The sequence below is a fragment of the Rattus norvegicus genome, chromosome 2 (assembly GCF_021556685.1).
Source record: "Rattus norvegicus strain SHRSP/BbbUtx chromosome 2, alternate assembly SHRSP_T2T, whole genome shotgun sequence".
NCBI lineage: Eukaryota > Metazoa > Chordata > Mammalia > Rodentia > Muridae > Rattus > Rattus norvegicus.
Genome location: NC_141535.1, coordinates 233,394,537 through 233,422,404, shown reverse-complemented (window position 1 = coordinate 233,422,404; position 27,868 = coordinate 233,394,537). Strand labels below are relative to the sequence as shown.

The 27,868-nt window shown below is 39.9% G+C and overlaps 1 long non-coding RNA gene across 1 annotated transcript; it reads right to left on the bottom strand.

The window, feature by feature from the left end:
* Positions 1–273: 273 nt before the first annotated feature.
* Positions 274–26,269, bottom strand: LOC134485694 (uncharacterized). Its single transcript, XR_015677076.1, has 3 exons — positions 26,071–26,269; positions 2,641–2,731; positions 274–430 (listed from the first exon to the last, which is right to left on the bottom strand). It is a non-coding gene; the product is annotated as an uncharacterized LOC134485694 (long non-coding RNA).
* Positions 26,270–27,868: the final 1,599 nt, after the last annotated feature.

Genomic DNA, 27,868 nt, shown 5'->3' with positions numbered 1-27,868 from the left:
ATTAATTAGCTTGCACAAAATCAAATATTGCGGGTTGTACATGCTAAGAACTTTTAAAATGAAGCTTCCAAAACCAAGGTTCTATGGCATGTTTACATGCGGAGGGATTTGGCTTTATTTTCTTTGGAGCCTCTTTACATGTTTGTATTTTTAGGCATCACTGCAGAGTGGAAAGAACTGGACCTGACGTCAGGAGATCTGGGGTCTATTTCTGACTGCTGATCTTCTGGGAAGCCATGGGGGAGGCACTTTAATAAAGGGAGCATTACTTACTTGAGTCACAGAGCTTAGCCCAGGGCTACCAGCTCAGGGGAGGAGAGTGTTCGCAGCAGAGGGTTCCTCAGATCTCTGTCTTCTCTTACGTCAGCATCACATAGCTCTTCCTTTTTGGCTTAAGGACATTTGGGGGGGTTGGTACGGGTCTTATTACCTTAAGATTGAAAGGAAATGGGGGAAAAGGCCCTAGTGATGTTGATAATGATTAATTAATAATTACATTATTATGAATAATAATTAAGATGAATAATTATCTTGAGAGAGAGACATGATGGGCACTGGAGGCTACTGTCACTTCAAGCCACTTGGAAACTTCACCTCCTCAGTGATCCCTGGGGATCTCCCACCAACAATAATACTGCTCCGAGCCCCATTCTTGTCACAGAATGTCTTTTCTCTATCTTGTTCTTTGTCAGGAAGCTGGATGCCTGCCCTGACCCCACTCATCTGTTCTCTCTTCCTCCTTTTCTTCATCTACTGCTTTCTTTTCCTTTCTTGATTGACTACTTTACCCCACAAGAATGTAATAATTAATGACCTCTAATTAAAAGTCTTAGTAAACAGTTGAAGCAAAAATGTGTCATAATAAAAGCCTCAAAATTTCTAATCAGTGTTTTGGCAACATACTAGGATAGTAACGTTGCCAACAAATAACACCGACAGGCCATTTCAGGAAGTAGTTACAGGGCTCTTTCTTACCTGAAGTACTATCCTGCCACGTGTTGCTACTTAAATTTTTGAAGAAAAAAAGTATGAAGATTGGGAGTTATATTTATGTTCACTGATAGGCTACTTTGAACTAAATATATTATTTTCTGATATAGTAGAACATTTCATGTCATTCTGTAATAGACACTTCAAGGAGGTGGTCAGCTATAATATTTTTAATTGCATAGACAAGAAAACAAATACAGGCAAATACACTTGAACCAAAAAATGTTTGATTTATATTTTGTAGATTAACCATAGGATTTCTTTGCAATTAAAACTAAAATGAAAATCACTTTTGGCCAGAAAATTTATATGAAATGTTTTATTTGTACATAAGATAATGAACTGTGATAATTTCAGAGATTATATATATTTGGAATAGCAAGATAATTTCTTAGTATCACTACCATGCTGTTACTATATGGTCCTCTAGCCAACCACCTTGGTGGAGGAGGAAATCCATTTTTGACATGCATCACAACAAACTGTGTTAGCAGTCAACAGGGGTGTGCTGAACTTTTTCCCCAGATGTTTTTCTTTTGTTTGGACTTAACTTTTAAGAATTTGCATCAGTACACATTAATGAAATCTGAGGTTTCCTTCTCCAAAACGTGATAACATAGAATTTCAGAAGCAGAGACATGGGAGCTTCAATCTCTGTGCCCCATAGGAGTAGGCCATTAAAGAATTCTCTAACTTTCCTGGAGGGCAGGGACACCCTGATGAGAGAAGCACTTTCTCAAATAGATAGCATAAAGTATATCTGAAAATATGATCTGTGCCAAGTTCCTCTCCGCTTATTGCAAGTAGGTCAGTTTTCCCCCAACAACCTTTCTCTACAAGCTATCTGCTTCTTCATCAAACACCAAAGAAAACCATGTAGGTTTCAATATTTCCTCACCATTCCTGAAGACTATATGACACAAAGTGTAGACTGTGTTTGCGTGCTTTGTTTCCTTGGCAATCTGTCCTTTGCTGTAGGCGATCTGTGCACAATGCTAACAATCTTATCATCCCTACATGGTTGATCAGGTCAGATTCTAATGGCTTGGCAAGGGCTGAAGCCAGGACAATGAAAGAAGTCACAAGTTGTCTGGCTGTGCTGGCCGGGTACATCTTCTTAGTGGTCCTTTATTGATTGAGTGTTAGAGCTAATCAAAGAGAAGCTGAAATCAAATGTTCTTGAAGTTCTTGCAATGTTCTCCAAGTGTGCAGGGGAAAAGGTGAGAAGGTAGTGAGGTCTTGGCCTTCCCGGTCTGTCTTAAAACATTTTAAGCTTTAAGATGTTGGTAAGTGACGCTAATATAGTAATATTATATTGACATCATGTGCATACATGAAGGGAAAAGCATCCATTTTTATTAATTTTACAGATAAATATTTATAGGGTCATGAAGTAAACAAAAAGATATTTTTCTGTAATGTTCAACCTGAAAACAAGGCAAGAACTTGGATTGTTTGATAAGCTGTCTCAGAGAGAGAGGGTTGCTATTTTGTCCTCCTATGTTTGCTTTCAGTGTGATGCAGTGTGTGTGTGTGTGTGTGTGTGTGTGTGTGCGTGCGCGTGTGTGTGCACACGTGCGCTAATGCACACATACCATAACACATATGGAGGTACATAGACAACTTCAGATGTTAATCCTTGCCTCCTACCTTACTTGAGTTCTGTTTGCCCCTGAGTATGCCAGGCTTTCGAGCTTCCAGAGATAATCTGGTTGTCATCTCCCGTCTTGCTGTAGGAGAACTGGGATTAAAGATAAACAATAGTGACTGTGGGTTCTGGGGATGCAAAGTCATGGGCTCTCATTTGTGTAGTCAGTGATTTACCCATGAGTCCTTTCCCTAGCTCCACTTTCTTTAACTATTTTAGGAAAAAGAGGAGGAGGAGGGGGAGGGGGAGGAGGAGGAGGAAGAAAAAGAAGGAGGAGGAAGAGAGGAAGAGGAGGGGGAAGAAGAGGAGGGAATCGAAGGAGAAGGGGAAGGAGGAGGAGAAGAAGGAGAAGGAGAAGGAGAAATGCTACGATTCTTTCTCTGATGCCTGGAAAAGTAGAAAAATTCTGAATACTCAGGGCTCCATAGTAGTTGATCATGTTTCTTCCTCAAGTTTGGCAATGTGCCTTGGAGTTTACTAAAGATAAAGGACTTTAAAATAAAATGGCGCTCCTGTGGATAAGCTGCAGCCATAGTAGTGTTTCAGGAGTAAAGAGAAATGGAAACCAGGCATGTTGAAAAGGAAGATTTGAAACAGCCCTTTGGTGCTGTCCAGGCGTGGGCTAGGGGAAGGAGCTATGCCTATCCTCTACTCCTTACTGAAGTCATCACCCATAAGAAGAATCCATCCTTTACAACAGCAATTACCCATGAGAAGACTCAACTCTTACAACAGTAGGCACCCATGAAAAGTCTATCCCTTACAGCAGTTATCACCCATGAGAAGAATCCATCCCTTACAATAGCAATCACCCATGGGAAGAGTCCATTTCTTATAATAGTTATTACTCAAGGGAAGAGTCCATTTCTTACAATAGTTATTACCCGTGGGAAGAGTCCATCCCTTACAGCAGTTATCACCTATGGGAAGAGTCCATCCCTTAGAACAATAATTACTCACGGGAAGAGTCCAACCCTTAGAACGGTAATTACTAATGGAAACAGTCTGTCACTTGCCCTAACAATATGAGACTTACTGGAATACTTGTTTCTCTCTTTATCTCAGTTCAGCAAAGTTCTAATCAAAAATATATTTTCCAATTACACATTTCTTTGTGTAAAATGCCTGAGAAATTGAAGACTGCCTTAAAAACATCTTTTTAGTGTGAATTAATACAGTTTTCATTACCTTCTAGAAAGCTTGTTTACTGGTATGAATGGGTCTTGGCATACCATTCAATTATACAGTTGAACTGAACGAAAGCAAATTTCTGAACATACTTAGTTTTAATTGAAGGACCTCTCTGTGTCTATCTCTCAGTTTCTCTCTGTCTCTGTCTCTTTCTCTCTGTCTCTGTCTCTCTGTCTCCTGTCTCTCTCTCTCTCTGTCTCTCTCTCTGTCTCTCTCTGTCTCTCTCTCTGTCTCTCTCTCTCTGTCTCTCTGTCTCTCTCTCTCACACACACACACACACACACACACACACACACACACACACACACACACACTGTATTTGCCTGAGAATTTCAATCTAAAAAGAACCTGTCAAGCACTGTTGTTGCCAAGATCTTTACCAGATCTCGCCAGACATAATATTTATTTAATTAAAAATTAGGTATAAAAATGGATTTTGTGAGGTTGGGGATTTAGCTCAGTGGTAGAGCACTTGCCTAGCAAGCACAAGGCCCTGGGTTCGGTCCCCAGCTCCGAAAAAAAAAAAAAAAGAAAAAAAGAAAAAAATGGATTTTGTGTTACATCAATGATAATAATTAGTGAGTCTAGATAATGGATGCATTGAAGTTCATTGTAGCATTCTTTCTATTTTGTGCACATTTGAAAAAATCCATGAAAAACTGAAACAAGAATAAGACACAAATCAAAAGACACACCAGGAGATTTAAAAACCATCTTCAAATAAATTGTACAACTGAGGTAATGTAGTTGTTCCGTGCCTGGACTCTTCCTGGATTTGTCTCCACAACAAGGAAAACTTTAGCTCCAGTTACATGGGCAAGAGTATCAAGTGTCTGCACTCTGCCTCCTGCGCTCTGCTATTCCTTTGCCAGAAGGCACTATATTTGGATTTGTGTGTAACTGTCAACACTCAACTTCAAGCTGTAAAGAATCAGCTTGTTTCTTTTCTAGGTGGGATTGATTCCTGTCTGCCTTTGCTAAGGACTTTTTAAAATATCTGTGGTAGAAAATTTAAATTTCTGCCTTCTTGATAAAATAACTGGACATTATCTTAGAATGATAGCACTCTTTCCCCTCAAAAGACATACATTTTATTTATTTATCTATTATTGGATAGTTTATGTACTTACATTTCAAATGTTATTCCTTATCCTGTTCTCCCTCTCCCCATACCCCTGTCCCTGCTTCAGTGAGGAGGCTCCCACTCTCACCCACCCACTCCCACCTCAACGCCCAGTCATTCCCCCACACTGGGGAAACAAGCCTTCATAGGACCAAAGGCTTCTCTTCCTATTGATGCCAGACAATGCTATCCTCTGCTACATATGCAGCTGGAGCCATGGGTCCCCCATTGTATACTCTTTGGTTGGTTGTTGAGTCCCCGAAGCTCTGGGGTGGGGGTGGGGGTCTGGTTGGTTAATATTGTTGTTCTTCTTATGGAGTTGCAAAGCCCTTCAGCCCTTCAGCCCTTCATCCCTTTCTCTAACTCCTCCATTGGTGTTCCCATACTCAGTATGATTGTTACCTGTAAGATTCTTAATCTGTATCAGTAAGGCTCTGGCAGAGTCTCTCAGGAGACATTCATACCAGGATCCTGTCAGCAAGCACTTCTTTTTTTTTTTTTTTTTTTTTTTTTGGTTCTTTTTTTTCGGAGCTGGGGACCGAACCCAGGGCCTTGCGCTTCCTAGGTAAGCGCTCTACCACTGAGCTAAATCCCCAGCCCCAGCAAGCACTTCTTATCATCCACAATAGAGACTGGGTTTGGTGTTTGTATAGGGGATGGATCTTCAGGTGGGACAGTCTCTAGATGGCCTTTCCTTCAGTCTCTGCTCTGCTCTTTGTCCCTCTATTTTGTTCCCCCTTCTAAGGACTGATGTATTCACATTTTGGTCTTCCTTCTTGAGCTTCATATGGTCTGTGAATTGTATCTTGGGTGTTCTGAGCTTTTGGGCTCATATTCACTTATTAGTGAGTGCATACCATGTGTGTGCTTTTGTATCTCGGTCACCTCACTCAGGATATTTTCTAGTTCCATTCATTTGCCTAAGAATTTCATGAAGTCATTGTTTTTGATAGCTGAGCAGTATTCCATTGTATAAATGTACCACATTTTCTGTATCCATTCCTTGTTGAAGGACATCTGGGTTGTTTCCAGCTTCTGGCTATTATAAATAAGGCAGTTATGAACATAGGAGAACATGTGTCTTCGTTATGTGTTGGAGCATGTTTTGGGTATATGCCCAGGAGAGGTATAACTGGGTCCTCAGGTAGGGGAATGTCCAATTTTCTGAGGAGCCTCCAGACTGATTTCCAGAGCAGTTGTATCAGTTTGCAATTGCACCAACAATGGAGGAGTGTTCCTCTTTCTCCATATCCTCACCAGCATCAGCTGTCACCTGATTTTTTTTATCTTAGCCATTCTGATTGATGTGAGGTGGAATCTCAGGGTTGTTTTGATTTGCATTTCCCTGGTGACTAAGGATGTTGAATATTTCTTTAAGTGTTTTTTGGCCATTCAATAATCCTCAGCTGAGAATGTTTTGTTTAGCTCTGTACCCCATTTTTAATAGGGTTATTTGGCTCTCTAGAGTCTAACTTCTTGAGTTCTTTGTATATTTTGGATATTAGCCCTCTATCAGATGTAGGATTGGTAAATATCTTTTCCCAATCTGTTGGTTGCCGTTTTGTCCTAATGGCAATGTCTTCTGCTTTACAGAAGCTTTGCAGAATTATGAGGTCCAATTTGCCCATTCTTGATCTTAGAGCCTAACCCATTGGTGTTTTGTTCAGGAAATTTTCCCCAGTGCCCATGTGTTCGAGATGCTCCCCACTTTTTCTTCTATTAGTTTGAGTGTATCTGGTTTGATGTGGAGGTCCTTGATCCACTTGGACTTAAGCTTTGTACAGGGTGATAAGAATGGATTTGCATTCTTCTACATGCTGACCTCTAGTTGAACCAGCACCATTTGTTGAAAATACTATCTTTCTTCCATTGGATGGTTTTAGCTCCTTTGTCAAAGATCAAGTGACCATAGGTATGTGGTTCATTTTTAGGTCTTCTGTTCCACTGGTCTATCTGCCTGTCTCTGTACCAATACCATACAGTTTTTATGATTATTACTCTGTAATACTGCTTGAAGTCAGGGATAGTGATTCCCTGAGAAGTTCTTTTATTGTTAAGTATAGTTTTCATTATCCTGAGTTTTTTGTTATTCCAAATGAATTTGCAAATTGGTTTTTCTATCTCTATAAAGATTTGAGTAGGAATTTTGAAGGGGATTGCATTGAATCTGTAGACTGCTTTTGGCAAAATGGTCATCTTTACTATATTAATCCTGCCAATCCATGAGCATGGAAGATCTTTCTGTCTTCTGAGATCTTCCTCAATTTCTTTCTTCAGAGACTTGAAGTTCTTGTCATACAGATATTTCACTTGCTTGGTTAAAGTCACACCAAGATATTTTATGTTATTTGGGACTATTGTGAAGGGTGTCATTTCCCTAATTTCTTTCTCAGTCTGTTTATCCTTTGAGTAGAGCAAAGCTACTGATTTGTTTGTGTTAATTTTATACCCCCACACATTGCTGAAGTTGTTTATCAGGTTAAGTAGTTCTCTGGTGGAACTTTTGGGGTCACTTAAGTACACTATCATATCATCTGCAAATAGTGATATTTTGATTTCTTCCCTTCCAATCTGTATACCTTTGACCTCCTTTCGTTGTCTGATTGTTCTTGCTAGGACTTTGAGTACTATATTGAATAAGTAGGGAGAGAGTGGGCAGCCTTGTCTAGTCCCTGATTTTAGTGGGATTGCTTCAAGTTTCTCTCCATTTAGTTTGATGTTAGCTACTGATTTGCTGTATATTGCTTTTACTATGTTTAGATATGGCCCTTGAATTCCTATTCTTTCCAGGACTTTTATCATGAAGGGGTGTCGAATTTTGTCAAATGCTTTCTCAGCATCTAATGAAATGACAATGTGGTTCTTATCTTTGAATTTGTTTATATAGTGGATTACATTGGTGGATTTTCATGTATTAAACCATCCCTGCATTCTTGGGATGAAGCCTACTTGATCATGATGGATGATCTTTTTGATATGTTCTTGGATTCTGTCTGCAAGAATTTTATTGAGTATTTTTGCATCAATATTCATAAGGGAAATTGGTCTGAAGTTCTCTTTCTTTGTTGGATCTTTGTGTGGTTTTGGTATAAGAGTAATTGTGGCTTCATAGAAGGAATTTGGTAGTGTTCTGTCTGATTCAATTTTGTGGAATAGGTTGGACAGTATTGGTATGAGGTCTTCTATGAAGGTCTGATAAAATTCTACACTAAATCCATCTGGTCCTGGGCTCTTTTTGGCTGGGATACTTTTAATAACTGCTTCTATTTCTTTAGGAGTTATAGGGTTGTTTAGATGGTTTATTTAATCCTGATTTAACTTTAGAACCTGGTATCTGTCTAGAAAATTGTCCATTTCCTCCAGATTTTCCAGTTTTGTTGAATATAGGCTTTTGTAGTAGGATCTGATGATTGTTTTAATTTCTTCTTATTCTGTTGTTATGTCTCCCTTTTCATTTCTGATTTTTTAAATTTGAATATACTCTCTGTGACCTCTGGTTAGTCTGGCTAAGAGTTTATCTACCTTGTTGATTTTCTCAGAGAACAAGCTCCTGGCTTTGTTGATTCTTTGTATAGTCCTTTTTGTTTCTACTTGGTTGATTTTAGCCCTGAGTTTAATTATTTCCTGCCTTTTACTCCTCTTGGGTTTATTTCTTTTGTTCTAGAGCTTTTAGGCGTGCTGTCAAGCTGCTGACATATGCTCTCTCCTGTTTCTTTTTGCAGGCACTCAGAGCTATGAGTTTTTCTCTTAGTACCACTTTCATTGTGTCCATAAGTTTGGGAATATTGTATCTTCATTTTCATTAAATTCTAATAAGTCTTTAATTTCTTTCTTTCTTTCTTTCTTTTTTTTTTTTTTTTTTTTTTTTTTTTTTTTTTTTTTTTTGGAGCTGGGGACCGAACCCAGGGCCTTGCGCTTGCTAGGCATGCGCTCTACCACTGAGCCAAATCCCCAACCCCTCTTTCTTTATTTCTTCCTTGACCAAGTGGTCATTGAGTAGAGCATTGTTCAACTTCCATGTATATGTGAGCTTTCTGTCATTATTGTTGTTATTGAAGACCAGTCTTTGTGCGTGGTGATCTGATAGGATGCATGGGATTATTTCTATCTTTCTGTATCTGTTGAGGCCTGTTTTATGACCGATTATATGGTCAAGTTTTGGAGAAGGTTCCATGAGATGTTGAGAAGATGGTTTACCCTTTTGATTTAGGATGGAATGTTCCATAAATAACTGTTAAATCTACTTGGTTCATAATTTCTGTTAGTTTCTCTATGTCTCTGTTTAATTTCTGTTTCCATGATCTGTCCATTGATAAGAGTGGGGTGTTGAAATCTCCTTCTATTATCGTGTGAGGTGCAATGTGTGCTTTGAGCTTTAGTAAGGTTTCTTTTATGAATGTAGGTGCCCTTGCATTTGGAACATAGATATTTAGGATTGGGAGTTCATGTTGGTGGATTTTTTTCCTTTGATGAACATTAAGTGTCCTTCCTTATCTTTTTTTATGACCTTTGGTTGAAAGTCAATTTTATTTGCCATTAGAATGGCATCTCCAGTTTGTTTCTTCAGGACATTTGCTTGGAAAGTTGTTTTCCAGCCATTTACTCTCAGGTGGGTCTTTCTTTGTCTCTGAGGTGTGTTTCCTGCACGCAGCAAAATGCTAGGTCCTCTTTACATATCCAGTCTGTTAGTCTATGTCTTTTTATTGGGGAATTGAGTCCATTGATGTTGAGAGATATTAAAGAATAGTGATTGTCACTTCCTGTTATTTTCGTTGTTAGTGGTGGAATTATGTTTCTTTGTCTCTCTTTTGGTTTCATTGCAAGGAAATTATATTTTTGCTTTCTGTATGGTGTAGTTTCTCTCCTTGTGTTGTTTTCTTCCATTTATTATCCTTTGTAGGGCTGGATTTGTAGAAAGATATTGTGTATATTTGTTTTTGTCATGGAATATCTTGGTTTCTCCATCTATGTTAATTGATAGTTTTGATGGATTCAGTAACTTGTGCTGGCATTTATGTTTTCTTAGGGTCTGTATGACATCTGTCCAGGATGTCCTGGCTTTCAAAGTCTCTGGTGAGAAGTCTGGTGTAATTCTTATAGGTCTGGTTTTATATGTCACTTGGCCTTTTCCCCTTACTGCTTTTCATATTCTTTCTTTGTTTTGTGCATTTGCTACTTTAATTATTATGTGAAAGGAGGAATTTCTCTTCTGGTCCAATCTACTTGGAGTTCTATAGGCTTCTTGTATGTTTATGGGCATCTCTTTCTTTAGGTTAGGGAAGTTTTCTTCTATAATTTTGTTGAATATATTTACTGGCCCCTTCAGTTGAGAGTCTTCACTTTCTTCTATACCTATTATCCTTAGGTTTGATCTTCCCATTGTGACCTGGATTTCCTGTATGTTTTGGGTTAGGAATTTTTTGTGTTTTACATTATCTTTGACAGTTGTGTCGATGTTTTCTATGATATCCTGTGCCCTGATATTCTCTCTTCTATCTCTTATATTCTGTTGGTGATGCTTGCATCTATGGCTCCTTGTCTCTTCCTGGGGTTTTCTATATCCAGGGTTGTCTTCCTTTGTGCTTTCTTTATTGTTTCTATTTCCATTTTCAATTCATTCACCTGTTTGGTTGTGTTTTCCTGTAATTCTTTCAGGGATTTTTGTGTTTCCTCTCTAAGTACTTCTACTTATTTACTTGTGTTTTCCTGCATTTCTTTAAGGGAGTTCTTTATGTCTTTCTTAAAGTCCTCCATCGTTATGAAAAAATATGATTTTAAATCCAAAGCTTGCTTTTCTGGTGTGTTGGGATATCCAGTATTTTCTTTGGTAGGAGAACTAGGCTCTGATGACGCTAAGTAGTCTTGATTTCTGTTGCTTCGGTTCCTGCACTTGCCTCTAGGCATTGGGTTGTCTCTGGTGTTTGCTTGTCTTGCTGTTTCTGAGAGTGACCTGACCCTGCTGTAGGCCTCTTTGTCAGCACTCCTGTAGAACTGTTTTCCTGTTTTCTTTCAGCCTTTTCTGAGAACAGGTGCTCTGATTTCAGGTGTGTCAGCGCTCCTGGAGACTGTGTAGGTGGGGGCAGGAATCAAAGGTCCTGCCCCAGATTGCTCCTCGGTCCTTGCACCCAGGGGGCACAGTTGGCACTATGCGATTTCCTCTTGCATCTGAACTGTGGGCAGAGGGTAGTCTCCTCTGACTTCTCGGGAGTGTCCACACTTCTGAGGTTCCAGCTCTCTCCCCCAAAGGATTTGGGTACAGGGAGCTGTTTGGCTGGTTCAGTTCGGTCCTGGGCGCAGACCAGAACCTCGGGTACTGGCGGCTGTCTGTTCCAATATCCCTGTGTCCAGAGGCACTGTGCAGTTTCCCCTCGCACCAGGGATATGGCCAGAGGTGTGCAAAGGTGGCAGTCTGACCTGCGCTCTCAGGATGTCTGCCTGAACATTTCTTTACGTACTTCTCAGGTATTGGACATTCCTCAGTTGAGAATTCTTTGTTTAGCTCTGTACCCCATTTTAATAGGGTTATTTGGTTTTCTGGAGTCTAAATCTTGAGTTCTTTGTATAGATTAAAATAGCCCTCTATCAATTTAGGATTAGTAAGGACATTTCCCAATCTATTGGTTGCCATTTTGTCGTATTGACAGTGTCCTTTGTCTTACAGAAGCCTTGCAATTTCATGAGGTCCCATTTGTCTTGATTCTTGATCATAGAGCATAAACCATTGGTGTTCTGTTCCCCTGTGCCTATGTGTTTGAGACTCTTTTATTTTGATTTAATCCATCACTTATTTTCCCCTTCCAACTTCACCTGGCTCTCTCTCCTCCCACACCCACTAGAACTTTATATATAAAGTTCCCCTCCCTCCCTCCCTCTTTCCATCCACCCCTCCACCACTCCTCACACCAAACCAAAAATCTTTATTGAGTCCATTGGCTGCATGTATGTGGCCATCGTGTTGTGCAGTGCAGCATACACAACCAAACATACTCCTGGAATCTTTATCGCCTCCGTTGACCAATTTCCTACCTGCAGCCTCTCGTCTAGCAGTAGGTCCTTGTGAGCATGCTCACCCTTCCATACTGAAATATTGAGTAGGAGACCTTGGTGAAGGTCTTTTGTACTCAGCCAGAGATGTTGAAGTTTTATGATTGCGACTGCCTGTCATGTCCAGAAGATGTTGTTCCGTGGCAGTCATACTTGACTTTTTTTTTTTTTTATTAACTTGAGTATTTCTTATATACATTTCAAGTGTTATTCCCTTTTCCGGTTTCCGGGCAAACATCCCCCTCCCCCCTCCCCTTCCCTATGGGCGTTCCCCTCCCAACCCTCCCCCCATTGCCGCCCTCCCCCCATAATCCAGTTCACTGGGGGTTCAGTCCTAGCAGGACCCAGGGCTTCCCCTTCCACTGGTGCTCCCACTAGGATATTCATTGCTACCTATGGGGTCAGAGTCCAGGGTCAGTCCATGTATAGTATTTAGGTAATGGCTTAGTCCCTGGAAGCTCTGGCTGCTTGGCATTGTTGTACTTTTGGGGTCTCGAGCCCCTTCAAGCTCCTCCAGTTCTCTCTCTGATTCCCTCAACGGGGGACCCATTCTCAGTTCAGTGGTTTGCCACTGGCATTCGCCTCTGTACTTGCTGTATTCTGGCTGTGTCTCTCAGGAGCGATCCACATCCGGCTCCTGTCGGTCTGCACCTCTCTGCCTCATCCATCCTGTCCAATTGGGTGGCTGTATATGCATGGGCCACATGTGGGGCAGGCTCCGAATGGGTATTCCCTCAGTCTCCGCTTCAATCCTTGCCTCTCTCCTCCCTGCCAAGGGTACTCTCCCTCCTCATCCAAAGAAGGAGTGAAGCATTCACACCTTGATCATCCGTCTTGAGTTTCGTTTGTTCTAGGGATCTAGGGTAATTCAAGCATTTGGGCTAATAGCCACTTATCAATGAGTGCATACCATGTATGTCTTTCTGTGATTGGGTTAGCTCACTCAGGATGATATTTTCCAGTTCCAACCATTTGCCTACGAATTTCATAAACTCGTTGTTTTTGATAGCTGAGTAATATTCCATTGTGTAGATGTACCACATTTTCTGTATCCATTCCTCTGTTGAAGGGCATCTGGGTTCTTTCCATTTTCTGGCTATTATAAATAAGGCTGCGATGAACATAGTGGAGCACGTGTCTCTTTTATATGTTGAGGCATCTTTTGGGTATATGCCCAAGAGAGGTATAGCTGGATCCTCAGGCAGTTCAATGTCCAATTTTCTGAGGAACCTCCAGACTGATTTCCAGAATGGTTTTACCAGTCTGCAATCCCACCAACAATGGAGGAGTGTTCCTCTTTCTCCACATCCTCGCCAGCATCTGCTGTCACCTGAGTTTTTGATCTTAGCCATTCTCACTGGTGTGAGGTGAAATCTCAGGGTTGTTTTGATTTGCATTTCCCTTATGACTAAAGATGTTGAACATTTCTTTAGGTGTTTCTCAGCCATTCGGCATTCCTCCGCTGTGAATTCTTTGTTTAGCTCTGAACCCCATTTTTTAATAGGGTTATTTGTTTCCCTGTGGTCTAACTTCTTGAGTTCTTTGTATATTTTGGATATAAGGCCTCTATCTGTTGTAGGATTGGTAAAGATCTTTTCCCAATCTGTTGGTTGCCGTTTTGTCCTAACCACAGTGTCCTTTGCCTTACAGAAGCTTTGCAGTTTTATGAGATCCCATTTGTCGATTCTTGATCTTAGAGCGTAAGCCATTGGTGTTTTGTTCAGGAAATTTTTTCCAGTGCCCATGTGTTCCAGATGCTTCCCTAGTTTTTCTTCTATTAGTTTGAGTGTGTCTGGTTTGATGTGGAGGTCCTTGATCCACTTGGACTTAAGCTTTGTACAGGGTGATAAGGATGGATCGATCTGCATTCTTCTACATGTTGCCCTCCAGTTGAACCAGCACCATTTGCTGAAAATGCTATCTTTTTTCCATTGAATGGTTTTGGCTCCTTTGTCAAAAATCAAGTGACCATAGGTGTGTGGGTTCATTTCTGGGTCTTCAATTCTATTCCATTGGTCTATCTGTCTGTCTCTGTACCAATACCATGCAGTTTTTATCACTATTGCTCTGTAATACTGCTTGAGTTCAGGGATAGTGATTCCCCCTGAAGTCCTTTTATTGTTGAGGATAGCTTTAGCTATCCTGGGTTTTTTGTTATTCCAGATGAATTTGCAAATTGTTCTGTCTAACTCTTTGAAGAATTGGATTGGTATTTTGATGGGGATTGCATTGAATCTGTAGATTGCTTTTGGTAAAATGGCCATTTTTACTATATTAATCCTGCCAATCCATGAGCATGGGAGATCTTTCCATCTTCTGAGGTCTTCTTCAATTTCTTTCCTCAGTGTCTTGAAGTTCTTATTGTACAGATCTTTCACTTGCTTGGTTAAAGTCACACCGAGGTACTTTATATTATTTGGGTCTATTATGAAGGGTGTCGTTTCCCTAATTTCTTTCTCGGCTTGTTTCTCTTTTGTATAGAGGAAGGCAACTGATTTATTTGAGTTAATTTTATACCCAGCCACTTTGCTGAAGTTGTTTATCAGCTTTAGTAGTTCTCTGGTGCAACTTTTGGGATCACTTAAATATACTATCATGTCATCCGCAAATAGTGATATTTTGACCTCTTCTTTTCCGATCTATATCCCCTTGATCTCCTTTTGTTGTCTGATTGCTCTGGCTAGAACTTCAAGAACTATATTGAATAAGTAGGGAGAGAGTGGGCAGCCTTGTCTAGTCCCTGATTTTAGTGGGATTGCTTCAAGTTTCTCTCCATTTAGTTTAATGTTAGCAACTGGTTTGCTGTATATGGCTTTTACTATGTTTAGGTATGGGCCTTGAATTCCTATTCTTTCCAGGACTTTTATCATGAAGGGGTGTTGAATTTTGTCAAATGCTTTCTCAGCATCTAATGAAATGACAATGTGGTTCTTATCTTTGAATTTGTTTATATAGTGGATCACGTTGATGGTTTTCCGTATATTAAACCATCCCTGCATGCCTGGGATGAAGCCTACTTGATCATGGTGGATGATTGTTTTGATGTGCTCTTGAATTCGGTTTGCCAGAATTTTATTGAGTATTTTTGCGTCGATATTCATAAGGGAAATTGGTCTGAAGTTCTCTTTCTTTGTTGTGTCTTTGTGTGGTTTAGGTATAAGAGTAATTGTGGCTTCATAGAAGGAATTCGGTAGTGCTCCATCTGTTTCAATTTTGTGGAATAGTTTGGATAATATTGGTATGAGGTCTTCTATGAAGGTTTGATAGAATTCTGCACTAAACCCGTCTGGACCTGGGCTCTTTTTGGTTGGGAGACCTTTAATGACTGCTTCTATTTCCTTAGGAGTTATGGGGTTGTTTAACTGGTTTATCTGTTCCTGATTTAACTTCGATACCTGGTATCTGTCTAGGAAATTGTCCATTTCCTGAAGATTTTCAAGTTTTGTTGAATATAGGTTTTTATAGTAAGATCTGATGATTTTTTGAATTTCCTCTGAATCTGTAGTTATGTCTCCCTTTTCGTTTCTGATTTTGTTAATTTGGACGCACTCTCAGTGTCCTCTCGTTAGTCTGGCTAAGGGTTTATCTATCTTGTTGATTTTCTCAAAGAACCAACTTTTGGTTCTGTTGATTCTTTCTATGGTCCTTTTTGTTTCTACTTGGTTGATTTCAGCTCTGAGTTTGATTATTTCCTGCCTTCTACTCCTCCTGGGTGTATTTGCTTCTTTTTGTTCTAGAGCTTTTAGGTGTGCTGTCAAGCTGCTGACATATGCTCTTTCCTGTTTCTTTCTGCAGGCACTCAGCGCTATGAGTTTTCCTCTTAGCACAGCTTCATTGTGTCCTATAAGTTTGGGTATGTTGTATCTTCATTTTCATTAAATTCTAAAAAGTTTTTAATTTCTTTCTTTATTTCTTCCTTGACCAGGTTATCATTGAGTAGAGCATTGTTCAATTTCCACGTATATGTGGGCATTCTTCCCTTATTGTTATTGAAGACCAGTTTTAGGCCGTGGTGGTCCGATAGCACGCATGGGATTATTTCTATCTTTCTGTACCTGTTGTGGCCCGTTTTTTGACCAATTATATGGTCAATTTTGGAGAAAGTACCATGAGGAGCTGAGAAGAAGGTATATCCTTTTGCTTTAGGATAGAATGTTCTATAAATATCCGTTAAGTCCATTTGGCTCATGACTTCTCTTAGTCTGTCGACATCACTGTTTAATTTCTGTTTCCATGATCTGTCCATTGATGAGAGTGGGGTGTTGAAATCTCCTACTATTATTGTGTGAGGTGCAATGTGTGTTTTGAGCTTTAGTAAGGTTTCTTTTACGTATGTAGGTGCCTTGTATTTGGGGCATAGATATTTAGGATTGAGAGTTCATCTTGGTGGATTTTTCCTTTGATGAATATGAAGTGTCCTTCCTTATCTTTTTTGATGCCTTTTAGTTGAAAATTGATTTTATTTGATATTAGAATGGCTACTCCAGCTTGCTTCTTCTGACCATTTGCTTGGAAAGTTGTTTTCCAGACTTTCACTCTGACGTAGTGTCTGTCTTTGTCTCTGAGGTGTGTTTCCTGTAGGCAGCAGAATGCAGGGTCCTCGTTGCGTATCCAGTTTGTTAATCTATGTCTTTTTATTGGGGAGTTGAGGCCATTGATATTGAGAGATATTAAGGAATAGTGATTATTGCTTCCTGTTATATTCATATTTGGATGTGAGGTTATGTTTGTGTGCTTTCATTCTCTTTGTTTTGTTGCCAAGACGATTAGTTTCATGCTTCTTCTAGGGTATAGCTTGCCTCCTTATGTTGGGCTTTACCATTTATTATCCTTTGTAGTGCTGGATTTGTAGAAAGATATTGTGTAAATTTGGTTTTGTCATGGAATATCTTGGTTTCTCCATCAATGTTAATTGAGAGTTTTGCTGGATACAGTAACCTGGGCTGGCATTTGTGTTCTCTTAGGGTCTGTATGACATCAGTCCAGGATCTTCTGGCCTTCATAGTTTCTGGCGAGAAGTCTGGTGTGATTCTGATAGGTCTCCCTTTATATGTTACTTGACCTTTTTCCCTTACTGCTTTTAATATTCTTTCTTTATTTTGTGCGTTTGGTGTTTTGACAATTATGTGACGGGAGGTGTTTCTTTTCTGGTCCAATCTATTTGGAGTTCTGTAGGCTTCTTGTATGTCTATGGGTATCTCTTTTTTTAGGTTAGGGAAGTTTTCTTCTATGATTTTGTTGAAGATATTTACTGGTCCTTTGAGCTGGGAGTCTTCACTCTCTTCTATACCTATTATCCTTAGGTTTGATCTTCTCATTGAGTCCTGGATTTCCTGTATGTTTTGGACCAGTAGCTTTTTCCGCTTTACATTATCTTTGACAGTTGAGTCAATGATTTCTATGGAATCTTCTGCTCCTGAGATTCTCTCTTCCATCTCTTGTATTCTGTTGGTGAAGCTTGTATCTACAGCTCCTTGTCTCTTCTTTTGGTTTTCTATATCCAGGGTTGTTTCCATGTGTTCTTTCTTGATTGCTTCTATTTCCATTTTTAATTCCTTCAACTGTTTGATTGTGTTTTCCTGGAATTCATCAGGGATTTTTGTGTCTCCTCTCTATGGGCTTCTACTTGTTTATTTATGTTTTCCTGGAATTCTTTCAGGGATTTTTGTGTCTCCTCTCTATGGGCTTCTACTTGTTTATTTATGTTTTCCTGGAATTCTTTCAGGGATTTTTGCGATTCTTTCAGGCATTTTTGCGATTCCTCTCTGTAGGCTTCTACTTGTTCTCTAAGGGAGTTCTTCACGTCTTTCTTGAAGTCCTCCAGCATCATGATCAAAAATGATTTTGAAACTAGATCTTGCTTTTCTGGTGTGTTTGGATATTCCATGTTTGTTTTGATGGGAGAATTGGGCTCCGATGGTGCCATGTAGTCTTGGTTTCTGTTGCTTGGGTTCCTGCCCTTGCCTCTCGCCATCAGATTATCTCTAGTGTTACTTTGTTCTGCTATTTCTGACAGTGGCTAGACTGTCCTATAAGCCTGTGTGTCAGGAGTGCTGTAGACCTGTTTTCCTCTCTTTCAGTCTGTTATGGGGACAGAGTGTTCTGCTTTCAGGCGTGTAGTTTTTCCTCTCTACAGGTCTTCAGCTGTTCCTGTGGGCCTGTGTCTTGAGTTCACCAGGCAGCTTTCTTGCAGCAGAAAAGTTGGTCTTACCTGTGGTCCCGAGGCTCAAGTTCGCTCGTGGGGTGCTGCTCACGGGCTCTCTGCAGTGGCAGCAACCAGGAAGATTTCCGCCGTTGTGCCGCCGTTTCCGGGAGCTTCAGTGCACTAGGGTTCCAGATGGTCTTTGGCTTTTTCCTCTGGCGTCCGAGATGTGTGTGCAGAGAGCAGTCTCTTCTGGTTTCCCAGGCTTGTCTGCCTCTCTGAAGGTTCAGCTCTCCCTCCCACGGGATTTGGGTGCAGAGAACTGTTTATCCGGTCTGTTTCCTTCAGGTTCCAGCGGTGTCTCAGGCAGGGGTCCTGCCGCTCCTGGGCCCTCCCCCACGGGAGCCCAGAGGCCTTATACAGTTTCCTCTTGGGCCAGGGATGTGGGCAGGGGTGAGCAGTGTTGGTGGTCTCTTCCGCTCTGCAGCCTCAGGAGTGCCCACCTGACCAGGCGGTTGGGTTTCTCTCTCACCCATACTTGACTTTTGACTCTCACAATGTATCCATCCCTTCTTCCATGGTATTTTCTAACTTTTGTGGGGATGGAGCATAGAAACATTCCATTTTTGGATGAAAGCTTCTTAGTCACTCATTTTCCGTACTTTAAACATTTATGGTTCTCTGTCTTAACCTCTGTCCACCACAAAAAGATACCTGTGTGGAGAGGTGAAGGTTGGACCTGCCTGTATATGTAAGGATAAATATTTAGAAAGCAGTTGGATACTACATCAATTTAGCAAAATTATAGTGGTAAGTCTTCCCTTGGTGTCTACAGCCTCTTTAGCCATAGGTTCTTGGCCAAATTCATATTACCTGGGAGGAGTTCCTGCCTGAACATGGGGCCTTACAGTCAATCCTATAGCGGCTGGTTACCTCACACACACAATGTTTGTGCCAGTGTTGCACAAAGGTACCTATCTTGCCAAGAATGTCAATGTCTGAATTCTCCTGTACGCCAAGTGAATCTCTTATTCAACACACACACACACACACACACACACACACACACACACACACACATATATATACATATATATATATATATATATATATATATATATATCTGTCTTTGGGCTAGAAACACTTAGGGTTACCGTGTGACTTCTTAAATAACACATTGATATAATTAGCCTTCCAGTTTGACCAGCACTCTTTTGGGGGAGATGCTGTCCTTCCTCTACTGTATATTTCTGGCTTCTTTATAAAAATCTCAGGTTCCGTAGGTATGTGAGTTCATGTTTGAGTCTTCATTTGGTTGATCACTGTATCTGTTGTGCCAATACCACACTTTTAATTACTGTAGTCTGTAGGAAAATTTGAGATGGGGAATGCTGATACCTCCAGAAATTCTTTTATTATTTAAGAGTATTTTAGCTATCCTGGATTTGGGCGTGCGCGCGCGTGTGTGTGTGTGTGTGTGTGTGTGTGTGTGTGTGTGTGTGTGTATATGTGCTAATTTTGTATCTTGCTATTTTTCTGAAAGTGTGTATAAGAAGTTTCCTCATGGAAATTTGAGGTTCTTTTATGTACAAAATCACATAATCTCAAATCCAGTTAATTTGACTTAGTCCTTTTCTGTTTATATTCTCTTGGTTTCTTACAGTTGCTTGTTCCTCTAGCCAAGACACAATGTGCTACATTGAGTAGATATTGAAAGTGGACATCCTTGGCTTGTTCCTGATTTTAGTGGAAATGTCTTGGGGTTCTCTTCTTTTAGATTGACCTTCACCATGAGCTTGCTCTAAATTTCCTTTATTATGTAGAGGTATGCCCCTTGTGTCCCTAGACCTTCCCAGGGCTTCTATCATGAAAGGGTGCTGATTTTGTTAAAGGTTTTTCAACATCTAATGAGATGGTACTGTGTTTTTTTTTTTTTTTTTTTTTTTTTTTTTGCTTTTCAGTCTGTTGATATGGTGAATTACATTTGCCAATTTATGTATATTGAACATCCCTGCATCTCCGGAACAAAGCCAAGTTGATCATAGTAGACGACATTTTTCATATGATCTTAGATTCCGTTTACAAATATTTTTAAAATAATTTTTGAGATGTAGATCGCTCCTGAGAGACACAGCCAGAATACAGCAAATACAGAGGCGAATGCCAGCAGCAAACCACTGAACTGAGAATAGGACCCCCGTTGAAGGAATCAGAGAAAGAACTGGAAGAGCTTGAAGGGGCTCGAGACCCCATCAGTACAACAATGCCAAGCAACCAGAGCTTCCAGGGACTAAGCCACTACCTAAAGACTATACATGGACTGACCCTGGACTCTGACCCCATAGGTAGCAATGAATATCCTAGTAAGAGCACCAGTGGAAGGAGAAGCCCTGGGTCCTGCTAAGACTGAACCCCCAGTGAACTAGACTGGTGGGGGGAGGGCGGCAATGGGGGGAGGGTTGGGAGGGGAACACCCATAAGGAAGGGGAGGGGGGAGGGGGATGTTTGCCCGGATACCGGGAAAGGGAATAACACTCGAAATGTATATAAGAAATACTCAAGTTAATAAAAAATAAATAAAATGTAAAAAAAAATAATTTTTGAATCTTTGTTCATAAGGAATCATGACATAATTTTATCCTTTTGATGGGCATTTGTATGGTTTTCATATAAAAATAAAGGCTTTGTAAGAAAAATTTGTTGATGTTATTTCCTGCTCCTATTTTGTGAAATAATTTCAAGAATATTGAAATTAATTCTTCTTTGAAGGTCTGGCAGAATTCTGTACTGAATTCTTTTGGCCTTGGGATTTGTTTCTTTGTTTGTTTGTTTTGGAGGTCATTAATTACTGCTTCTATTTCACTAGGAGCAATGGGTTTGTTTAAATTATTTATTTTGTCTTGATTTAACTGGGGTAAGTTGTAAATATCAAGAAACTTGTCCATTTCTTTGAGGTTTTACACTTTAGTAGAATTAAAGTGTTATTCTACTTTTAAAGTAAGCTTTTTAAAGTAAGCTTTTGCTATACTTTGAATTTTCTCAGTGTCTATATTACTGTTCCCCTTTCATATTCATTTGGAGCTTCTCTCTAGATATTTTGGTTGATTGAGCTAAGGGTTTGAAAATCTTGTTGATTTTTCTCAAAGAACTAACTCTTCATTTCATTAATACTTGGAATTTTTTGTTCTTATTTCATAGACTGAAGTCTCAAGTTTGATTATATTTTTGGGCTCTATTTTTTACTTTCTAGACCTGCCGGGTATCCCATTGAGTTAATAATATGAATTCTCTCCCCCTTTTTGGATATAGAAACTTAGGTGTATGAACTTGTCCCTTAGGACTACTTTTATCATGTTCAATTTTAGGTATGCTGTATTTTAATTTCCTATACCAAGAAGGTTCTAATTTATTTCTTTGTTTCTGTACTGGCACCATTTAGCCAATAGTTAAGTTTTTTCAGTTTTCATACATTTGAATACTTTTTTCTATTTCTGTTGCTGTTGATGCCCAGCTTTAATCCCTGGTGACCAGATAACATACATAGTATTGTTTGCTTTGTGTTTTGATATGTGGCCAATTTTGGAAATTTCTATCTGCTTAGACATAAGTTTTAGTGTTTGGGTGGAATGTTCCATAGATGTCTGCTAAGTCCATTTGATTTTATAATATTATTTAGCTCTAGCATTTCTTTGTTCAGTTTTTGTCAGGACGACATGTCTTTTGTCAAGAGTGGAATAGTAAAGTTATTTACTACAACTGTGTGAGGGTCAACAGGCGATTTAGCTAGAGTACCATTTCTTTTATGAACTTGGGTACCCTTGTGTTTGATACACAAATAATCATAGTACCAGCTTGGATTTTTTTCTTCAGTGAATATGTGTTGTCCCTCACTATTTCTACTGATTAGTTTTGGCTTGAAGTCTATTTTGTCAGATATTAAAATAACTGTACCTGCTTGGTATTTGAGACTATTTGCTTGGAATACTTTTTCTATCCGCTTACCCTAAAGTGATATCTAACTTTGATAGTGAGGTGTGGTTTTTTTTTTTTTTTTTTTTTTTTTGGATGCAGCAAAAAGACAGATCTTGTTTTCTTTCATTTTGTTTGATTGTTTTACTGTTTTTCAGAACAAGTCTTACTATGTACCTCTATATTCTTACTATATTCCATAGATCATGGAACTCACTCTTCAGAGCAGGCTGGCCTTGAGCTCACAGAGATCTGACTGCCTCTGCTTCCTAAGTGCTAGGATTAAAGGTGTGTTCCATATTTTAGGACAGATCCTTTTTCTAATTCAACCTGTTAGTCCGTGTCTTTTTACTGGGTAAATGAAACCATAGATACTGAGAGTTATTAATGAACAGTATTTATTGATTCCTATTATTTTGTTGTTGTGCTATGTTTTCTTGCCTTTTGCTTACTATTCTGGGATGATTTACTCCTTGTGTCTTTTTTTTTTTTTTTGGTTCTTTTTTTTTTTTCCGGAGCTGGGGATCGAACCCAGGGCCTTGTGCTTCCTAGGCAAGCGCTCTACCACTGAGCTAAATCCCCAACCCCTCCTTGTGTCTTTTTTATTCCTCTTCAGATTGAACTTTTCTTGCTAGTCCCTTCTGAGACTAGCTGGATTGGTAGACAGAATTAGTTATATTTGTTTTCATTCTGGGATGTTTTTCTTTTTCAATTGCTTGTATGTAATAGTTTTGCAGGGTATAGTAGTGTGGGTGGGTATCTGTTGTCTCTTAGAGCTTGTAGAACAACTGTTCAGTCCCTTCTGGCTTTTAGAGTTTCTACTGAAAGTCAAGTGTTTGAACCTGCCTTTTTATGTGACTTTATTTGGGATTGAAGGCATGTGTCAACACCACCCAGATACTGGCTGGATATTCTACTCTTGCTGTTGGCCATTGTGGATCCTAACCAGCTCTGGTGACTGTAAGGTCCCTTGTAGAGGGCGCTTCTCATGGTTGGTGGTTATACAAAATAATAAGCTGGAATAAAAGCAAAGCCTAAACAGGACATTGGAAAGAACTGGGGGCCCTTGGTCTATTGTAGAAGGCATAGTCCCCAGAGAATGGAGATGGGGTAGAAGGAGAACCTCCTATAGGCAGGCTTCAACAGAACTAAGAGTAAGGCTGGAGAGACTAGAGTAGGAAAGATAACAAAGGTCGCCTACTAATATCTAGCCTACATGGCTATCAAAGGTTCGTTTGCCTTGGAGGGTGATTCTGTGAGTCTGTTGGTGAAATGGGCCAGAAGGAAAGGCTGAGTGGGGTGGCAGGAGATACTTAGCAGGGCCCTGGATCTGCGTTAAGGGGCATATTGCCCAGGGAATATAGTGGAGGTGCGAGGAGAGGCTTCTGCAGGCAGGACTCTAGAGCTATATTTTTAATGAATTATTAGTTCACTTTCAGCACTCCATCCCTTCAATTTGGCTACGAACGGTATGCCTTCATGCTTTCCACTGTGCCTATAACATGAATGCCTTCCAATCAAAACAGCAGTTCCCTTGCTTTTCCATACAAGGGATTCTAAACACCCTTAGCGGAGGTAGTATTCTTTGGATGGAGGGGTTTTACTGTAAATAAAGCATGGTAAGATTATATTTCCCCCAAGGATCTTTCTAATCCAAAATACTACTTAAGACCTCATTTGTCCATTAGCTTGTTAATTATGTCCTTATAACTCTACCCTTGATGGAGAAATGTGTGGAAAGGTGTGACATTCTAAACCCCCTCTCCATAAATCTAAGAAAGACTATTTATTGAACTGGCAGATTAACTTCTTGCCACAACCAATTAGTAAGGTCTGCTCCAGGTCCCTTTCTTTCTTTCAAGACTCCCTCCCCAAACATCTTCCTCTGCCAAACCTTTTCAATCACTGCCCACACATTTCCTCCAAAATCATTCACGGGTTTCCAATTTCTCAAGGAGCGGTGTGAGTCCTCAGTGAATTCACCGAGGAAAACAGTGATTGTCTGAAGAATTTTTCTACTCTGCTATCTCAGACACGGAGCTCCTGCACCATTTTCAATGTCCCTTGGAGTCTCACTTCTTAGTCATAACTTACTAATCCAGCCTTTTTGTTCACTAGAGACCGCCAGCAAGATGCACTGCCCCTTTAAGAGTGTTCTTCTTATTTCAGCAGCAATTATTAATATCATTCAAAAGGAGAGACTTGAATCACTTAAGCAAACTGAAACCCTGCCTTCTTATTCGAGTATATGTTTCCTTGGTTGCCTAGAAGGTCTGGTTTTATATTCATGACCATCCTTTTATTTCTTTCTGTTTTCTCTGTACTCACCCTAAGTCTGACCTTCTCCCAAGAGTCCTATGCGTGCATTTGATTTCCATTAGAATAAATAGCACAGTCTTCTGTTTCTCCCCAATACTGAATATTCAAGTGTGAGACTAGATAATGCTGCGTCTCTGTTATAGATCTTAACCAATAAACCGGCATTCCCTGACAGTGCTTTGGAGATTTAAGATATACATTGACATAAAGTAATGTAGAAACTTTAAGGTGGTTGGTGGCTTATAAAAGCTCATCCTGGCCATGCCCTCCCATAATGAAAGGTTTCTGTTATTTTTGAAGGACTGCAAGGGGTTCTGAGTCATATGTTGGATCATAAAATGCTAAAGCAAACATTTATACACTTAGGTAAATACTATATTTGGATGGAATAGTCTACAAACTCTTTTGCCACGTTGGTTAATCTTTTGGTCCCCACTCCCATTTTGGTTCCAGCTGGTTTTGGTGGAGTTTTGAATATGGTTTCATTTTTCTACAGTGCCTCATTGCTTTGCCCTATGAGAATTGACAAGCCCATGGATGTTGGTTTGGTTTCCCAAAGGCTCAGCTCTCTTCCTGCTAGTGTGAAGTCAAAGACCGTCCGTCAAATCATGACTAACCATTTTATAAATGTTAGTCATGAAGGAGAGAGATGAAGAGGAGTCAGAACGGCTCAGTGGCAGCTCACAACAAGGCAAGTCAAGGCGTATGTCCTCCAGGATGTGGTTCATGGAGTGCATTTCCCCTCACAGACCAATAACTGAAAATTTACTTTCTAATTTGCTACAAATGGTACACGAGTGATTCTCAGAATGTTAGATTTTAGTGTTTCTTCTTTCTCTGGTTTGTAAGACTCTCTAACCTAATGAAATGGCAGTTATTTCTCATTAAATTAAAAGTATTTTATTACTTTATTTTTTATGTGTATGGGTATTTTTAAACCGTAATTTATTAATACTTTGAGAATCTCATACACGCATGATGCGTTTTGATTTTATTCCATTCTTTCTTTCAACCTTCCTTTCCTTAGGCCTTCCAAGCTTTGTATCCTTCTTAAAATTATTTTTAAATTTTTTTTGAATTACAATATTCTTACATCATCTCCCTCTTCTTCTTCCTCCCCCCAGACTCTCCCAAATACTCCACTTTGGTCCTATTAAAATTTATCGTCTCTTTTAATATGTTTTGAGAACTGGCCATTTGGTATTAGATAACCAACTGGAATGCTCTTCCCTGAGCAAACTTCCTGTCCTTCGGGCTCTTACTTGTTTCTGCTCCCTTCTCTAACGATCCCCGAGCCTTGAGTGCTTGGATTATGTTGTAGATCATTGGGGAACGGGTTCCAAATCTCTGAGTTTTGATCAGTTGTGGTTTTCTGTAATGGTCTTCATCTGCTGTGAAGGTAATTTTCCTTGATAAGGGTGATAAACATTGTTTGTGGGTAGAAGGATAAATATTTACAATGTAGTTAGGGATTATGCTGTTTTAGTAAACTGGGAGTTTTAGGTTCTCCTCCAAGATCAGTGACTTTACTAGCCTTGGGTAGTTAGCTAGATTCCCAGCACCAGACTGATTTCCCTTCCATCGGATGGGGCTTATGTATAATTAGAGAGCTGTTGGCTACCCCAAAGGCGTATGTGTTGTCACCTTAAGGGTACGATGACATGCTGGTTGCTGTTCTTGCTCATTAGTATCGTAGCTGGTTGCGTCCCTCCTTGGGAATTTTGCATGGTGCTTTCTGGCGACATGAAGACTAATCTTCAAGGAGAAGGCTTTAAGATCAGATCTAGCTCATATCCTCCGGGTCCTGTGTCAAAAATGCATGGCGTCTTCAGCAGCAGAGATTTACCTTCCACTTCCGGGTGCAACCGAACGGAACAATAGCCAGCATTCCAAGAATGATGTGGAAGTCTCTCTAGGAAACCATGACTCTCAAAAGAGGGATTCTTACACCTCGTGTTAGGGATTTTGTTAGAGAGTTTATGGCTCTTGGGGAGAGCATTGTGTTTTACCTGCATGGGCCTATGTATCACATAAGTATCTCATGCCCTCATGGTCAGAAGACGGCATTGTATTGCAGGCGGTTGTGAGCCCACATCTGCGGATTCTGGGAATCAAACCCAGTCTTCTGGAAGAGCAACCAGTACCCTTAACTGATGAGCCATTTCTCCAGCCCCATGGCTACCATTAAATTTAATCATGCTCCTCAACCACCTGTTTCCTTCTCTGAAAAAAACATGGTTGAAGGAAATTAAAGTACCACAAAGAGTGTATATTCATAATAGATGCTAAAGTTCCCTACTTATTCTTTATGACATACTAATCTAATCAATTAGGGGAGTTTTTTTATAGCTATAATTTAACACCTACTTGGTACCACTGGTACCACGCATGCTTTGTGGTGCTTTGTATATACGATCCAGACACTGTAGTTGGAATTTTGTATCAGAGGATTGAACATAACACAGAAGCATACTGTTAGAAAAAAATTATAGTTATCCAGAGTATATACAGGCATTGTTTCTTATCTCTTTCTTTATAATGCAACATAGTAACTATTTACCCTGTGATATGTAGGGTATTTAGAAATGATTTAAAGTACCAGAACTATATACATAGGCTATGTACAAACTCCACAGGATTTTACAGGAGGAATGTGAACACCCAAGGACTTTGGCATTGGAAGAAAGCCTGGAACCAATAAAGTAATATAGTTGGTATGAAGCAATATCCACAGCTATTTATAAGATAAGTGCTTCTCACCTAACCATTGTATGCAGTTAACTGGAATCTAAGAACATTTCCAGGGAAGTAGTTTTGTGAGGTTTTCTTTTGCTGTGTGGTGCCTCAAGCGGCGATGGTGGTGGTAATGGTGATCTCGGTAGAGGTGGTAATGGTGGTGGTGGTGATGATGGTGATAGAGTTGGTGGTGATGTTGGTAGGGGTAGTGATGGTGGTAGAGGTGATGGTGATGTTGGTAGAGCTGGTAGTAATAATGACTGTTAGGGAGGCTGTGGTAATGCTAGTGGCGTTACTAAGAAGAGAATGAGGCCGTCACACACATGCCAGACAGGGTTATAATTTTGGAGCTAATTATAGTTTAATAATTTCCTGGAAATGGAATGGATAGTGTTTATTTAAAAGTATGATTTTGGGAGCCATAACTAAGGGTTCTAAGTTTGGATGATACTCAGGAAAAGGCCACTTTCCAAGAGGGCAACTGGATAAGTAACATTTATCCATTCTTATGCTTATTCATTCTCCAGGCTTTGGACTGGGGCTGGGGAGGTACAGGGCCAGGTTTCCAATTAGGACTAAAACTTAAGGTACATTTGGGGGCAATCTATTCACTCTTAGCCCTTCCCTTATCATCTCAAGGTGCTTATTCTCTGGTGCTATGGTAATGAAATGGCCTTGATCTAGTTCAATTTTACTGTGTCAGCAA